The sequence below is a fragment of the Ochotona curzoniae genome, unplaced genomic scaffold (assembly GCF_017591425.1).
Source record: "Ochotona curzoniae isolate NIBS_2020 unplaced genomic scaffold, NIBS_Ocur_1.0 contig_2861, whole genome shotgun sequence".
NCBI classification, from domain to species: domain Eukaryota; kingdom Metazoa; phylum Chordata; class Mammalia; order Lagomorpha; family Ochotonidae; genus Ochotona; species Ochotona curzoniae.
In genome coordinates this window covers 4080603-4097725 of record NW_024465620.1, presented here as the reverse complement: position 1 = coordinate 4097725, position 17123 = coordinate 4080603, and the positions used below count along the sequence as shown (strand labels likewise).

Sequence of the window (17123 nt, the reverse complement as noted above, 5' to 3'; positions counted from 1 at the left end):
ACACCTTTTCCTATCATATTGGAAGTGGTTCCCAGTCACTTCCGCATTTTTTGCTGTGAGCTCTATTAACCAGTTTTCTGTTACTGCAACAAAATATCTGTGGCTGGGCGCTTACAAGGGCAAGAGGCTTATCTAGCTGCTACTTCCGGCATGGCACTGGCATCAGCTGGGCTTTGGGGGCATCACAGCAGGGAGGACGTGAGAGAAGGAGCAGTCTTCTGGTAGGAAGCCACGGGGACGGGGGAGCAGCTAGATGTGTTCTTTCACATGAAGCCCATCCTCACCCACAGCTGCAAAAGAACTTCCTTAATCCCTTCTCCCGGGGGACAGTGCACCCATCGCCACGAGGAGCCCCACAGGCTGCCTGAGCTGTTACCACCACTGCCTCCAAGACACAAACCCTGCGGGATAATCGTATCCAAGCCCCAGGGGGGTGACAGTACATCCCACAGTCTTCCCAGAGCAACTGCATTTCAGGAGAGGGCGTTTGAAGAGGGAGCTGAGGTAACACGAGGTGGACTGATCTGAATCCAATGGGAGCAGTGCGCCTGGGCGGACGCAGGAGCCCTGGGTGGGAGCAGTGCTTGGGCAGATGCAGGAGCCCTGGGCAGGCTGAGCTAGGGCAGCAAGCAGAATGCAGGCAAAACCTTCCCAGCTGACATCTTGACCTTGGACTCCAACCCTCTAGGATGAGCAGAGGGCAAAAGCCCCTGGTGTGAGCGGTTCGTCCTTAGCACAGCAACAGGTTCTGTCCTGTTAGTCAGCAGCCCATACCCCGGGGGACTGCTGTCACACCGAGGCAAGGAGGCACCCTCGGACCTCCCAGGCCTTGTCCTCACGGCAGAGAAAACCCTGAATGTGGTGATAACCATCAACAAGGAAACAGAAAAAATGATCTTGGTTCAACCATCCTGCAGGCAAAGGCCGTACTCGCTTCCTTTTCTAAGGAAAACTGCTGCTAATTCTGTAAAAATAAAGATGGCGCTATAAAGGCCATGCAGTGCTCAAATTAAAACAAACAGCAGTTCTTCATTCCATAACTGTCCTGAAGAGGTGAGTGCAGACACCCTGGACAGCATTCCACACTGGGGTGCCTGGTTCCAGTCCTGGCCCCACCTGTAATTCCAGCTCTTGCTAAGTGCTCCCCGGGAGGCAGCAGGCCAGGGCCCTGAGTTGCTGCCAGCCAGATGGGACGCCCAGATTGAATTCCAAACTCCTGGCTTTAGAAGTGACTCAAAGGACAGACAATGTATATCTGTCTCTCTCTGCTCCAAAACAGAAAACATCTTTTAAAAAGATAGGCTTAGTTTATTTCTATTTCCAAGAGCTTTTGCAATCCCTGGATGGTGTTTTTTTTCCGTAATCTTTATTTCCACTGGACTTTTTCTAGATGTCTTGCATGCACAGATTTCAAAATATTTTGTGCCAGAGTAAGCTTATCTCTTAATTCCATTCCCCTGAGCTTTCTGAAGTACCCACACACGTACCAAAGACTCACGTGGGAAAAACGTAAGGATACAGAGAGCTGCACCCGCCCTCGTTGACGCCCGCGTCATGACTACACGCTGCCTCGCACACCCACGCTCCTGTGGGCGCACATTTCGATTCCTGCCAACATCATGCAAGCCAAAGACGGAAAACGCTCGCTTCCTCACAGACCTTCCTCTTGACAGGAAACAGAAAACTAATAACCGATCGGAAGCGTTTCGTGAACAAGAAGCAAGCATCACAACACACATTTCAGTGCGTGCTCACTCACAGCAGTTATCTGCTGCACGCCCACGTGACTACATTGTTAGTGAAGCCAAAAAAGCTGTGTGCTGCAGACGGGTGAGCGGGGAGTCCAGATGCTCACCGACCACAGAGGGATACAGAAGCAGTGTGTGTGCATGGGACAGCTTTCTCTGAGAGCACCCCAAGCGTTGGTGCAAAAAGAAGTGCAATGCATTCATAGCCCTTTCACCATGCACACAACCGCAGAGTTTTGATCTGCGTATGGGACGCAGTTACATCCTAGCATACATGAATGAAAGGCTGAGGAGTGGGCTGAAATTCGCCGACTGGGGCCACAAACACGCAATGCTTCAGTGCTTTCCTCACTGCCCTTGTAGTGGTTTGGAGCCGTTTTCCTTCCTTCCTTGCCGCAGCTCTCACTATGTCAGAGTACTCCCAGCCACAAGGCCAGACGTGTGCTGGTGGCTGTGGCGTTCGACGCGCTGCTGAGTCAGACCCATCCCCGCTCTGGCTCACCAGACAGACCTCACGACTGCATGATGGGGCTCCTCCATCACCCACGCGTGTTTGTCGACAGCTGGAGAATTCCAGCCTCGGAAGCTCAGTGGCAGTGGTAGTTTCCATAGCAACAGAGAAGCCGGCCTCTGGAGAGCAGGTACCAGAGTGAGAACAAAGCTAAGAGAGGCCCAGCATGGGTGGGGAGCCCCAGGGAGAATGCGTGTAGACCTCCCCAACATGGCACTTCCAAATGTCCCTTTTATGGGTGACCTTCGGTGAGACCACATTCCCTAATTCTAAATTAATTTTTTTTTTCCTGATGGGCAATCCAGTCCACCTGGAGAAAGGCACCCCCTGGAGACTGGAGATGAGTGAGGAAGAAGAAGGGGGGCGAGGGACAGACTGACCACCATCCATTACCCCTTCCTCCAGTGGTGCGCAAAGCACAGCTCCCGGGAAGCAGGGTCACTTGAACTCACCGGAAAGTGCTACAAGTCCTATGTTGCATTCTCCACCCACACCCCTTGCTTCAGCGGGTCTTTCAGGAACATGTACTGCTCACTCAGGCCTGAGCAGAGGTCTGCACCCCTGGTTAGCTGGCGGCTGTGGACTGGGAACATTTTCAGATGGAAACATTGGAACGTGCTTTCTTCAGGTCTATGCCATGACACCGGGCATGTCCTCTCTCTAGCTCTCCTTTCACTTCTCATCCCTTCCCTGCCCAACTCAAGCTCCACTCGATGCTGCCAGTCTCACTCTACCCCGTACCTCCTCCCTCAGTGTGTGTACATGCAAACGCCAGGCCTGGCGGGAAGAAGAGATGGAAAGTGACTGCTTGCTGGGTTTGGGGTTTCCTCCTGGGATGACAAAGTGTCTTGAAGAAGCGAGGCCTCTATGGGAACAGTGGTCGCACAGCACTGTGAATGAACTAAGGGCTTCTGATTCGTTCTCTGCCCGTACAGGCCGCAAAGCTTCGGCTAGAGAGCAGGACAATGTGCTGGAGATCCACCGCGTGGTGTGGCGAGGATGCTCAGCGATCACGTGCATGGTACCTGAGGATGCTGAGTGTTCTCGTGAACAAAGTGCCAAACAGGAGAGGTGATGCTATGTTCATCAGCTTGGTTTAATCATTCAACGATGATTGCCGACATGCTATGCTGTGTTCCATAAATACTTCTGAATTTGTCATCCGCTGATGAAAATAAATGAATGTGAGGAGCTGGCGTTGTGGCTTCAATGCTGGTGTCCCGTACGGATGCTGCTCTGTGTCCTGACTTCCAATCCAGCTCCCTGTCAGCGAGCCCGGGAAAGCAGTGCTTGAGTCCCTGGGCCCATGCCATCCCTGTGGGAGACATACGAAGCTCCTGGCTCCTGGTTTCAGCCTGGCCCGTTTCTAGCTGTTGTAGCTAATCTGAGGAGTGAATCAGCACACGGAAGATCTCTTTCTACAGCTCTTTTAAATGAATAAATGCATTTTTGAAAATTTATTTTTATTCAAAAGGCATATTTACAGAGCGAGCGAGTGAGAGAGAGAACAATCCTCCACCTGCTAATTCACTCCCTAAACACCGCAGGGCCAGAGCTGAGCTGATTCAAAGCCAGCTACCCCTTCAGGGTCTCCACCTGAGTGCAGGGTCCAAGGCTTTGGGCTGTCCTCAACTGCTTTCCCAGGCCACAGGCGGGGAGCTGGATGGGAAGTGGAGCAGCAGGAATTAGAACTAGCATCCATGTAGAATACTGGCACTGGGAAGTAGAGGATTAGCCTGTTGTGCCACCATGCCAGCCCTATAAATGAGTAAATCTCTTTGAAAATAAAAATATAATAAAATAACATTTTTGAAAAAGATTTACTTATTTTTATTGGAAAGGTAGATTTGCAGAAAGAAGGAGAGACAAAGAGAAAGATCTTGCATCCGCTGGTTCACTTCCCAAGTGGCCAGAGCTGAGCCGATTTGAAGCCAGGAACCAGGAGCTTCTCTCGGGTCACCAACAAGGGTGCAGGGTCCCGAGACTCAGGGCTATCTTCCACTGCTTTCCCAGGTCACAAGCAGGGATCTGGAAGGGAAGTGGACCAGCTGGGACCTGAACTGGCGCCCATATGGGATCCTGGTGCATGTAAGACAAGCCACTAGGCTACTGTGCTGGGCCCTATAAAAGAACATTTTTAAAAAGATTTATTTACTGGAAAGTTACAGTAAGAGAAGGAGAGACAGATCTTCCATCTTGCTGGCTCATTCTCCAAATGGTTGCAACGGCCAGAGATGGTCTGGTCCAGGAGCCAGGAGCTTCACCTGGGTCTCCCACACGGGTGGCAGGGGCTCAAGAACTTGGCCACCATGGCTGCTTTTCCGGGCCTTTTACAGGGAGCTGGATCCAAAGTAGAATATCTGGAATACTAAACAGTGTCCGTATAGGATGCCAGAGTCACAGTCACTGCTTTATCTGCTCTGCCTCCAAGGCCGCCCCAAAATAAAGGAATTTAAAATAAGTAGTAGTGATTTTTATGCCATGCAAACTTCAGTACAATTAACGCCCATGATATCACAATTCTGTGTTTAGAAGCACTGTCTGATACAAGTGTCATGTAAGCTTCATGTTTAAACTTCCAGTAGCCACATTTTAAAAGGCGAAAAAAAAAGCAGTTAAATCAATAACAATATATGTACTTTGTTCTCTATATTTACAGTATTATTATTTCAGTGTGTATCAAAGTGAACAATTATTGAAACATTTCACATTTTCTCAGGCATGGCCCTCTGGTATAGTAGGTTAAGCTTCCACCTGCTGGGCTGTCATCCCATGTGGGTGCCGACTTGAGTCCTGGCTGCTCTACTTCCCCTCTAGCTCCCTGCCTGTGGCCTGGGAAGGCAGTGGGGGATGGCTCATGTCCTCACACCCCTGCACCCATGTGGGAGACTGGGAAGAAGCTCCTGGCTCCTGGCTTCAGATCTACCCAGCTCTGGTCATTGCAGCCATCGGGGAAGTGAACAACCAGATGGAAGGTGGCTCTCTCTTTGTCCTTCTTTCTCTGTAACTCTTTCAAATAAAAATAAATAAATATTTTTTTTAAAAAAAGTATTTTACATTTTTCTAATTGCTTCAAAAGCCAGTGAACAGCAGAAAAGCTGAACAAAACTGAATGTATGTCACACACCAAATTGCACTTCTTAAATTGCTTAAAACGTAAAACATGTACATTTTACCCCCCAATTAGAAAAATACTAACCTGTATATAAATAATCCAAGAGTTTCTAATTTTCCAAAGACACTAGTGTGAGGGTAAAATAAGAATCTATTTAAGGTTTAGTATAATATTTGGGGACCCATGTTCAAAGCGGCATTCTTCAGAAGCAGCAAAACACAAACCCAAGTGTCCCCTGACTCGCGGATAAACAGCATGGAGCTGCGGACAAGGGAATACCCTTGGGCTTGAGAAGGACACTGGGCTAGCCGCTGCCATGGCAATCAACCTGGAGCATGGTGTGCTGACTGGAATCAGCCAGTGACAAAGCCAGGCTGCGGGGAGACCCAGCCATGGCTGCAGAAGGGAAGCTGCCAGAGGCCGGGGAGTGCCGTTAACGGCTACAGTTTCCATCTGCAGGATGAGAAATTCTGAGCTGCCTGGAGGTGACGCCAGGACACACACAAGGTAGACGCATTTAGCAGTGCTGAACTGCGCACTGAAAAACGGGCAAACCGGTGCGTTTACATCGTGCGTGTTTTATGTCCTTTCTGCCCCGTGGGCGGTCCAGACACACTATGTCTCTCTGTCCTCCGCATGTCCTGGGCCTGTCTGACTCCTCTGTGACCCCTGCAGCGGGAGGCCACATCATCCACGGCGTGAAGGCTGAATTCCACGCCAACGCTCACCAAAGCCATCTACCCCGAGAAAAATGCAGGGATCGGCTTCCATTTTCTTACCGTATTCTTCGAAAATGGATATCTGTCATGTTTACAATATCCATAACATTTCTCTGGGGTGATGACTAGAGACGATTCTAGGTTAGGAATGAAGCCCTGCAGAAGAACGCTTTGGGGGCTCATCTTCCTTTGTCAATGCCTACGTGAGTGTGCGGCCCACTGTGCTGGGCTTGGACTTCCTGCTTTCTCTGTCTCCCTTTTTACTGCTTCCTCTGTCCTTCGGGTCTCAGTTGATAGCAGAGCTCTGTGCTGCACAGAGGGGTGGGGTAGCCTCCTGCCCATCTGCTCCCCATCCGGCGGAGGGGCACGGGGTTCCTAGGCAGGACTGAGCCGGGACCCCGCCCTTCCCACTGACAGATGGAATGCTCCAGTCAGGCCCCGGTGGCCCCCCTCCCCGTTCAGGATGGTTTCATTTCTCCTCCTGGCAAACCTGCACCTGCACAAGAACCTTTTCTCATTCGGACTAAAAAAAACCTGATCCCCACTACAACAGCTCCCCCGCCCTGCCTCCACAGATGCCCACTTCAACGGCCTCCCCTGCCTCCACAGATCCCCAATTCAACGGCCTCCCTGCCTCCACAGATGCCCACTTCAACGGCCTCCCCTGCCTCCACAGATCCCCAATTCAACGGCCTCCCTGCCTCCACAGATGCCCACTACAACGGCCTCCCCTGCCTCCACAGATGCCCACTACAACGGCCTCCCTGCCTCCACAGTCCTGGAGCCACAGGAACTGTGGAGAGGGTAAGCCTTGCTGATTCTCTCAGAAACAGGCTTTTCATCTGCCCACTTGGCGGCTTTCTTATACTCTCACCACGTCTCTTCCTTCTGGAGGGAAAGCACAGGCTAAGCCACCCACCGCGCCCTTGCAGTGACCGTCAGCGGCTCTTGGGAGAGATCCCACCCTCATTACTTTGGTCCAGGAGCCACCCTGACCCACGATTTTGTCTTTAGAGCCATTTCGGGGATCCAACTGTGCTGGGTCCAGCCAAGTTTCTGAACTCTCGGATGCTACACTCTGGGAGGGCACACTTTTTCTGTAACGAGCTTGATCATAAATACTTCAGTCTCTGTGGGCGCCTCAGTCTCTAACTCAGCTACCGGAGAGCCCGAAGTGAAGCAGACGCAGGCAGGATTTCATGAAGGTGCAGGGCTGTGTTTGAGTAGAAGTTGATTTATGCATGGATCTTTCTGTCCTACTGATTTGCGCATCTCATCCGTGTTTCCACTTTCTCTCTTCTGGTCCTGTACTGGTCTGCTCTTTAATTTAACGGGAATTGGAGTAGACTTACCTAAGTAAATCTGCTCCATCTTACACTTACAGAGAACACCTAAGTATATTCCTGTGGGTCTTTCAAGACAGCTCATTGGGCATGGCACAGTAGCCTAGAGGCTGAAATCCTTGCCTTGCATACACCAGGATCCCATGTGGGCACCAGCTCTAATCCTAGCAGCCCCACTTCCCATCCAGCTCCCTGCTTGTGGCCTGGGAAATCAGCCGAGGATGGCCCCAAGCCTTGGGACGCTGCACCCATGTGGGAGACCCAGAAGAAGCTCTGGGGCTCCTGGCTTCAGATCGGCACAGCAGCAGCCATTGCAGCCACTTGGGGAATGAATCATCAGATGGAAGATCTTCCTCTCTGTCTCTCCTCCTCTCTGTATATCTGACTTTTTAATTAAAAAAAATAAAATAAACCTTAAGAAAAAGACAGCTCCTTATTCCTGAAGAGGCTCAGCAAGCAGCTGCAAGCCCAAAATTTCTTACAGAGGAGACTTGGGGTAGGAGAGGCGGGCAAGGTCTAGTCGGGTTGGGAAGCTGTGGAATTTGCCTTGCACAGTGATGCTCACTCACAAAGCAGCACACAACTGCTTTGAATGCATGCATTTAGAGATGTATGAAGCCAGGTACAGAGTAGCAAGGGCGAGTGTGTTGAATACACACTCAGTTTTACTATTTCAGTGTTTATGTTATGCAGTTCTGCAAACATGGCTGCACGGACGCCGCCATCATGTGCCAGCCACATGAAACCTTATCTAAGCAGAACTATGTGTCGTGGGCCGTGAAAGGCGTTTGAAACCCTCAGCCCGTCTCAAAATGAGGCGTTTCCATCCCAAAACGCTACAGCAAATCCAGTTAAGAACACGGCTGAGGGACGTGACCTGTAAACATGCCTGATATGATATATCTTTATGGTTTATAACTGGATGTCTCAAAAATACTGGCCATGTTGTACAGTTTCTGGGAAAACTGTTCCCTTCCTGAGTTGGATGTCAACGTATACAGAGCTTGGATGTGAGCCTGGCGGCCCAAGGTCATTAATCAGGGGAAAATTCCATGGTGGGTAATCGCCCTGAGGTTTTGTTTGGCAAGTGGACCAAACTGACATCCCAACAGCTCGTGCTCAGAGAGAGTGTGCGTCTTTGCAGAAGGAATCACCTCCGGTGCAACTCTCACCCGCATGCAGTTGGGTCCAGATGTTGCTTTTAGCAGCTGACCCCTGTGGCTGGCGGACACTGAGTGTGTCCAAGCCGAGGATGGGAGGTCGTGTCGGAGGCACGTAGGGGATACTCCCGCACTCATTCACCCTAAGACAACATACATGAATATTTTTATAATCACGGGGTAGGGAATGTTCCATTAAACCCAACAAAGAGGCCACTGAGTAGAAAAGAAAACATTATTCAGCCTGTCTCCACAAATACTGAAAAATTAGGCATAGGAAAAACCTCAACATGAATAAAAATTAATGGACAACTAAGTAAAAATATCACAACATATATATTCAAAGAAAGTCAGACACGAAGGAATGTCAATAGATTAAACAGGAAAAACATGAACTTCAGGACAGAAATGCAGGCAAAGGCTACGCTTGTACGCACAGCACAGACACACACACTCCCAGATAAAATCCAAATGGTGAGAAAAATGTAGCGTTTCATTTGGAAAGCGATAACTGGACACCAAGACTAAAGTGAGAAGTAATACATTCGCACAAGATTGAGAAAGATGAAAGAAGAAGAATCAAGCAATAACATCCAGAACTGCAGAGTTGCTGAAGATGGGAAGCGACAGGCCCTTCCTTAGGCCAACAGCAGATTCTTCCTCGAGTAGAAAACAACCAGATCAGCTGACGTCACAGTGAAAGACACCACCACAGGACTAAGCACAAGCTCACTGCTAGCTTACCTCACTGAAAAATGGAGTCACGAAACTCAGGGGCCTGGCCCTCTCTCTCCTGGAACCGCTCCTTAGTCCTTCCGACACTACGTTGAATAAGACTGGAAAGCAGCCACCATTGTTCTAGATCCGAAGGGAGGCATCCTCAGCTGTCACCAGTCCAGGGTGATGCGCACTGTGGGTCTGAAACAGGGAGCCTTTCTGATTTTGATATATATAATTAATTTTATTGAGATTTTTTTTATCATGATACGACGTTGATTCTTGTTAAATGCCTTTTTTGCCTGCATCTATTGAGATGAACATTTGGTTTTGTTCTTCATTTTGTTGATGTGATTTATCATGTCTTGATAAGAACACACTACTTTTAGATAAATCCAACTTGATCAAGATGTATAGTCTTTTAGATGCAGTATAGTCTAGATTTGGTGGGCTAATATACTGCATTAAGAATTTTTATCTCTATGTTCATCAAGGATATTTGTGTGTTTGTGTCAAAACCAGACACCACACACACACACACACACACACACACACACAGTGTTTGGTTTTGGTATTAAAGTAACACTGGCCTTATTAAGACTTGGGAAGTTTACCACTTTAAGTATTTTGGAATAATTTCAGAAGTTCTGAAGTTAGTTCCATGTTAAGTGTTTTGTAGAGTTCAGGGCACTGAAATACAAAATCAGGAAGTCCAGAACCTGGCACAGTAGTCTAAAGTCCTTGCCTTGAATGCGCCTGAATCCCATATGGTCACTGGTTCTAATCCCGGCAGTCCCACTTCCCATCCAGCTCCCTTCCTGTGTCCTGGGAAAGCAGTCGAGGACGGCCCAAAGCCTTGGGACCCTGCGCCCATGTTGAGACCCAGAGGAAGCTCCTGGCTCCTGGCTCCTGGCTTCGGATTGGCTTAGTTCCAGCCATTGTGGCCACTTGTGGAGTGAACCAGCAGATAGAAGATCTTTTTGTCTCTCCTATCTCTAAATCTGCCTTTCCAATAAAAGTAATAAGTAAACCTTTAAAAAAAAATAATAAAAAGTAATAAATCTAAATATCTATGTTTGCAGATGACATGAGTGTGTGTATGGAAACACTAAATAACCACTAGGTAGCTGTAGGAATTAATAAAACAACTTGGTAAAGTTGCAGGATACAAAATCAACATAGAAATATTAATAGTGTCTTAACACATCAACAATGAGTTTGCTATAGGAAAATCAAGGAAGCAATCTCATTTGCAATAACTACAAAAATTAAATAATTAGAAATAAATTTAACCAAAAAGGAAAAGATCTTTAAAATGAAAATAATAAAATATCATCCAAGGCACACAGAAAAGGGATGACAATTTTGCTAAAATGTGCAAAGTATCAAAACAATGTACAGATTCAATTTCTATCAGGGTATCAATGACCATCTTTGCAAAATTAGGGGAGGGAGAGGAATTTCCTAAAATTCATTTTGAACCACAGAAGACCCAGAATAGCCAAAATAATCCCAAGCAACACATAAGCTGCGTGAGTCACAATATCTGATCTAAGCATATTGTAAAGTTATAACAATTAGAGCAGCATACGATTGGCACAAAACAGACATGTTGGTCAGTAGGACAGAACAGAGGATTCAGAACTTAATCCATGTGTTTACTGATTTTTGAGAAAGGTGCCAAGAACATATATCAGAGAGTCTTTTTATTCATCGGTGCTGACAAAACTAGACATACATACGCAGAAGAATGAAATAAGATCACTTCCTCTCATGTAACACGTCAACTCAAGATGGAAAAGGGCCTGAGCGTAAGATCTGACACTATGGAACTGCGAGGAGAAAATGCAGGGGAAGCCCTGCAGATACTGTGTTTTGGATAAGGCCACCAAAAAGTAGGCAAGAAGAGCAGAACCAGATGAGTGGCATTCTGTCAAACTTCCACACTTCTGCACAGCAAAAAATCAAAAGAATGAAGAGACAAGATGACAGAACGAAAGAGCAAGCTATGTGCCTGGTAAATGACTGATATCCAGAACATCTGAGGAACTGAAAAACAAACAAAAACCCTCAACAACAAAAGAATTCAATTAACAAATGGGCAAAGAGCCTGAACAGATACTTCTCACAAGAAGAAATACAAGCGGCCAATGAACTATGTGCAAAAAAATGCTCGAGTTCACTAGTCATCAATGAAACACCCGTTAAAACCACGATGTGACACGGCCTCGCAGCTGTCGGAAAGGTTATTATCAAACCAACAGAAGAAATGCTGATGGCGAAGTAGAGAAAGGGAAAACACTTCTATGTTGCTGGTGATCTCATTGGTAGGTGTTTATCCAAAAGACATGGAGTCACTGTATCTAAGACAAGCTTGCTCCATAGCATTTGACGCAGCACTATTTATGATAGCCAATCACGGTGTCCATCAGTAGAGGAATGGATAAACAAAGTGTGTGTTGGGGTGAGGGATAGCAGGCATTGAAGCACTATCTGCAATGCTGGCATCCCAGTGGGTGCTGATTCATGGCCCAGCTGCTCTGCTTCTGGCCCAGCTCCCTGCTGATGGATTGGGAAAAGCAGTGGAAGATGGACAAAGTGTTTGAACCCCTGCCACAATGGAGACCTGGAAGAAGTTCCTGGCTCCCCACTTCCACAGGACCCAGACATGGCCACTGCAGCCATACAGGGAGGTAGTCAGATGAAATCAATCAATTTCTTTTTCTCTAACCCTTGACCTCCAAATAAATTTATAATTTTTAAAATGTGTTACATATACACAATTGACTATTCAGCAATAAAAAAGAAAGAAATCTCATTATTTGTGATAGGATGGGTAAAACTAGAGGACATCACATTAAGTGAAATAAGCCAGACATAGACACTACCAAAAGATAGACCATAAGGCAAAAAGGGTCTAGTTCATGATAACCTAGTATATAGTTTACAACAAAAAGAAACTCCAAGTCTGCAATCCTAAGGTCATAACAAAGAAAGCAAAGTACTGATTACTCTGATTTGATCAGGACATATTGTATGCATGCATTGAAATGCCTCATTTTAGCCTATAAATATTATCATCAAAATTAAAAGCATGCAAAAAATCCTTTGACACACACACACACACACATAAACACAGAGGTAGACAAAGTGATTTGACATCTTCTGGATAACTCTCCCAACACCAACAACAGCCAGAGTTAAACTAGCACAAAGCCAAGAATCAGGAGCTCAACCCAGGGCTACCACGTGGATGGCAGGTGGACTCTTGCATCCGCAGCCCTGCCTCCCAAGGTATGCCCTGGGAGGAAGTGGGAATCCAAGTGCAGCCAGGATTGGAGACAGGCACTCTGCTACGGGGAGCTAGCATTCTAACAGCGTCATAACTGCTGTGCCAAACGCCATCCTCAAGCTTATGTTCTCAACCCACTCTTCACGTACTTTTTTGAAGGCCTCTGCACTTACTCTCTCTCTTTCTCTTTAGTTCAGCGTTATGATACATGACGTGGGAAGCCCAAGGATTGCCTTCACCGCTATACCAGATGCCCACCCCTCCAGGATCTTTTTGAAGTGCCCTCAAAACATTCAAGTTATCCAGCAGAAATATAATGAGAGCCACATGTGTAGTTTAAAATGGCCTGCTAGTAATGCTAAACAATACAAAAAGAAAACTTGATAAATGATTTTAATGATGTATTTGATTTAACTCAACTTGTCAAAAATACTATTTCAATATGTAGCATTGACCACAATGCAAGGGCTTGATGCCACAGATGGCTAGTGGCTACCATATCGGACAATGAGTACATCTGTGTACCAAGAGCTCTGAGACTTTCTGGAAACTTCCACTTTAATAGGAGAAATAGGCATAAACAAAGAGAATATAATGCGACAGTTTGCAGAAAGGTTACAGAGTACATTCCCAATCCTTCTGCAACTTCGCTAGAGAAATTCCTTCCTTTGAAGACGGAGCTATGGAGAACAATGTTCACACACTTGACAACCCTTATCTGAGTGCCAACCACTGTGCCATATGGCTTTGTTTGAAGCGGCAAAACCTAGGGCCAACCAACACTGGATGTGTAACACAGAGTGGATCCTACACTGGATGTGGTGCCATTTCAACAAGTGGTGAAGAGCCACACGGCGTGATGCAATCCGAGGAGACTTGGGCATTATGACCTCGCTGCAGAACAATGCTGTTTACATAGGTTTGGAACATGCTACAACACCATTTATCATTTTTAGCAATGGTACATATTTACATAAGAACATAAGACGTGACTGTGGATGATTAGTCCCATATGTGGGGTGGGAGGATGCATAGCTTTCAAGGAGTGCACAGGACTCACATGACATTTGTGCCTAAATTCTTTTCTAAAAAAAATATCCTGAAAGAGTAAAATGCAAGGATTTGATAAATCTGTATGTTGTGTTTACTACATTTGTTCTATTTTTCTGTGCTTGAGAAAAATGGCTATAAATAAAATAATTATACATTAAGTGTTGGGACAGAAACCAACCTTTTTATGAGAAAGATAACAGGAGGGGGCAGAGATCCAACTGCAGAGATCTGAGGAAGTTCTTCCAGTGATAACGGAAACTGGAGGAGGATAATGAGGTTGGCAGATGTAAGCACTGGGGGAAAGGCTCCAGGCAGAGCACACAGCAGAGAGAAGGGGCGCACAGGAAGGAACTCTGCACACTCCTGGAAACAAAGATGAGTGTCACGAGGCAGGGGGCTGCAGCAGACGGAATTCTTTCAAAGTGGGCTCTGAAAACACCTCCCGTCCCACATCCTCCATTACTGCTCAAACCTGATGCTTCCTCGCTCTGCTCTCTTGCATCTTGGTGGGTTCACAGCTAGGTTATCTGACAGAATAGGAAGTGAACCTGTGTGACTTCCAGCCAGTTCATAAAAGTCACCACATCTCCTACTTTGTTTGCTAGGTCACTCTTGGACCACTGAGTCACCACCATGTTGAGGCCACCATGTTGGAAGAAGCCCAAGGCACATGGACAGGTTCGGTGGGCCCAGGGTGCCAGATGGAGTCTCCTGGAAGCAGACACAGGGGACCCTGAGCCTCTCCCCTGAGGAGAACCCTCGTTGACTCAAGAAGTCAGCATCATATTGCAAGTCACTGAGGTTTGAGAATTGTCTGCATCGCAGCATTATTAGCCCAAGATGGTTTGTGGAGGGTAATGACTTTTTAGAAAAGGAGAGTACCATTTAACAAAAGTTTGGTGTGCTATATTCTCAACATACTTCTGACACCAGATACTTGTGTGTGCATTGCTTCACACATAAACTCTGCCCTGAGAATACACCCACCAACCGGACGTTCTATCACCAAACTCAATTATGACACGGTGTACTTGGAGACAGTGTCCGATCTCACAGTTTGAGACGTTTGTCCCATAGGACTATCATCTTACTTCAGACGCCAGTGACAGACTTCTGGAACTTCTGGCTAGAAACTAGGTGTTCACATGACATGCTCCTCAAGACTGACAGTTTGCTGGAATGGCTGCAAGAACTCCAAAAACACTTAGTAGTTTGTGATGCAGGATATTTATAAGGATACAGGTGGATAATCAGAGGGAAAACACGCATAGGACCAGGGTATATGGGAGGGCATGTACAAGGGAAAGAGGATTGATGATGAATTAGTCACAGATGATTTCAGCTGTTATGCCTATGTAATGAAGTCTTGAAAAAAAAGTGAAAATATTTGGAGGTAATGAATTTTTGAAAAGACTTATTTCTTTGAAAGGCAGAGTGAGAGCATAATAATAAGAGAGGGAGGGAGAGAGAGAGAGAGAGAGAGAGAGAGAGAGAGAGAGACTCCCAGGACACCAGCCAGAGCTAGATTAGCTGGAGTCAGGAACCAGGAGCTCCATCCTGGCCTCCTACATGGGTGGAAGGGTCCAAGAACTTGAGCCGTCTTCTGCTGCTTTCCCAGGGCATTAGCAGGGAGCTGGAACAAAAACAAAGTAGCTGGAACTTGAATTTGCACTCTGCATGGCAAGTGGCAGCATCACCTGCAACGCCAAAATGACAGCACCAAATGACAGACGTGGAGGAGACACATTCAGTTCACCTCAGGATTACAGAAGAAGCCCAAAGACCAGAAGCAAGGAGACCAATTCTGAAGCCACCACACCTGTCCAGATGAGAGATGATGGTTTTTTGGACAAAGGGGGAAACATTAAGATGGAAAGAATCTGGTAGATACCATATTTTGAAATAGAACTGACCATATTTGGAGCAGTTGATAGAAAGAGGAAAGGAGAAGTGTTCAAACAAGAATTTGTCATACATTTACAGAGAAACTACGCATGTGGCAAAGCATTCTGACTTTGGCTGGAAAGGAGGGGGCTCGAGTTTCATGTTAAGTTTGATAGGTCTGAGGGTTAGTTATCCACTGCAACAAAAGATGTGGTGTCTTTAAACATCTGTCACTGCTGCAGGTCAGACAGCTGGGGCCAGCCTGGCTGGGCAGTGCAGACTGGACAGCAGTCCTAAGAAGGTTTGACTGGCTTCCCAGGTGGCCCATTTTCATGCCTGGCAAGTTGGCTCAGCTCCTGGAGGAGAGTTCAGTTCCACCCCACATGGGCTTCTGTACAGAGTGGCACTTGTGTCCATATACCCAAGTTGTCAGTGTCCACTGAAGACAGCCCAGTTGACACTACTGCAGGTCATCCTATGCCTTTGGCTCAGAAGTCATGCAGTGCCACTTGCACAGACTTTCCCAGTCTCATGGCTAGGCAGGGGAAGCAGTAAGGATGTAGGGGACCTCTTGGACAGTGGCTGACACATCTCAAACACTTACTTGGAAGTCAAGAAGTCAAGCGGGTGGTTGCATGGATGAGCCAGAGAGGGAAGCTTAGGGACAAGGTGTGTGAGCTAAGACATAAACCTAGTGTGGGCATTTACTAGGGCTGCTATCATGGAATTCCATCAACAAGGTAGCACAGAAGCATAAGAAGTGGCACTAATCCCATTCGTGACCTGACCATCCCCCAAGAGTCCCAGCAATTAATCCACCACCTGGGACGTCAGGGATTCACCAGGCCCTTAGGGATGGAACTGCAGCAGAGTCTGGGGTATCTGGGATCAAAGGAAAGACACCATGCCCCGCGTGGAGGGAGCAGGTAGAGGTCAGTCAAGGAGAGAGAAGCAGCCCAGGCCCGTGAACCAGTAAGTCCAAGGGCAGAGAGGACAGAGGACAGCGGGAGAGTGGTGAAGACTTCCCGCTCTAGAAGCTGAGTGGGTTGAAGATGGAGGTGCAGCCAAGTGTGCCGACACAGATGACCAGGGATTCTGGATACCCTGGCACTAGACACAGGAGTGAGTGGCGGGGAGAGCATGGCTGGCCCCATGCTGGGTTCACTCGGGGTGTGGCTGTGGACAGACACAAAGGGTGAGGGTTGAAAGTGGAGTGCCAGTCTGTGCTTTATGTGCAGCAGTCACGGTGGCCCCCAAGGGACACTTCTGCCTGTGACAGTTCCTGACAGGCAGCTTGAACCCAATGCCTTGCCCAGAGTCTCCAGCCCATAGCACAATGGGGAACTGTGTGGGGCCCTTCCCCTTTGCCCTCCCTCCAGCCCCGAGGCAGGCTGGGTCCTGTGGGGCTCCTGCCTCCTGCCAGCGTGGCCCCATCAGTGGCCCATGTCCTGCTGCCCTGCTCTACTAGGGGGCAGACACTGAAGCTGAGGGGCAGAAGGCCGGCAGCCAGCTGCCCCTCCCACTGCTGCATTCAGCTTTGCTCATGGGCTGTCCATCAGCTACTCCGGACCCAGAGCAGAC

General features: G+C 47.6%; 1 pseudogene; it reads right to left on the bottom strand.

The window, feature by feature from the left end:
• LOC121154969 overlaps positions 1–17123 on the bottom strand; it is a 440652-nt pseudogene that overhangs the window by 181661 nt on the left and 241868 nt on the right.